We start from the raw sequence: 1,455 nt of genomic DNA, 5'->3' as shown, positions 1-1,455 counted from the left end.
GAGCTGATTCCGATCAGTTTGGATTTTCTATGATTTTTTTAATTTGCTCCAAAATTGGACAAAAGTCCCTGTACTATAATAGTACAGGGATTTTTGTAAAATTTTACAAAAATTGACAAGTAGAAAATTCCTCAATTTTATTACATTTCCTGATGCATATACATGTACTTATGCAGTGTAGAAGGATTGAGCAGATTCCGATCAAGTTTTGATTTTTTATCATTTTTTAAAGTTGCTTCAAAAATTGGACAAAAGTCCCTGTACTATAGTACAGGGATTTTTCAAAAATTTCACAAAAAATGACAAGTAGAAAATTCCTCAATTTTATTACATTTCCTAATGCATATACATGTACTTATGCAGTGTAGAAAGATTGAGCTAATTCTGATCAAGTTTCGATTTTCTATGATTTTTTAAATTTGCTCCAAAATCGGACAAAAGTCCCTGTACTATAGTACAGGGATTTTTGTAAAATTTCACAAAAACTGACACATAGTAAATTCCTCAATTTTATTGCATTTCCTGATGCATATACATGTACTTATGCAGTGTAGAGAGATTGAGCTGATTCCGATCAAGTTTGGATTTTCTATGATTTTTTGAATTTGCTCCAAAATCGGACAAAAGTCCCTGTACTATAGTACAGGGATTTTTGTAAAATTTTACAAAAATTGACAAGTAGAAAATTCCTCAATTTTATTACATTTCCTGATGCATATACATGTACTTATGCAGTGTAGAAGGATTGAGCAGATTCCGATCAAGTTTGGATTTTTTTATCATTTTTTAAAGTTGCTTCAAAAATTGGACAAAAGTCCCTGTACTATAGTACAGGGATTTTTCAAAAATTTCACAAAAAATGACAAGTAGAAAATTCCTCAATTTTATTACATTTCCTAATGCATATACATGTACTTATGCAGTGTAGAAGGATTGAGCAGATTCCGATCAAGTTTGGATTTTTTTATCATTTTTTAAAGTTGCTTCAAAAATTGGACAAAAGTCCCTGTACTATAGTACAGGGATTTTTGTAAAATTTTACAAAAAATGACAAATAGAAAATTCCTCAATTTTATTACATTTCCTAATGCATATACATGTACTTATGCAGTGTAGAAAGATTGAGCTAATTCTGATCACAAATGGATTTTCTATGATTTTTAAAAGTTGCTCGAAAATTAGACAAAAGTCCCTGTACTTATAGTACAGGGATTTTTGTAAAATTTCACAAAAACTGACACATAGTAAATTCCTCAATTTTATTACATTTCCTGATGCTTATACATGTACTTATGCAGTGTAGAGAGATTGAGCTGATTCCGATCAAGCTTGGATTTTTTATGATGTTTTAAAGTTGCTTAAAAATTGGACAAAAGTCCCTGTACTATGTACAGGGATTTTGTAAAATTTCAAAAAAATTGACAAGTAGAAAATTCCTTAATTTTATTACATTTC

This window comes from Amphimedon queenslandica, unplaced genomic scaffold (genome assembly GCF_000090795.2).
Source record: "Amphimedon queenslandica unplaced genomic scaffold, v1.1 AMPQUscaffold_12243, whole genome shotgun sequence".
Lineage (NCBI taxonomy): Eukaryota > Metazoa > Porifera > Demospongiae > Haplosclerida > Niphatidae > Amphimedon > Amphimedon queenslandica.
Note: the sequence above shows the minus strand (reverse complement) of the source record.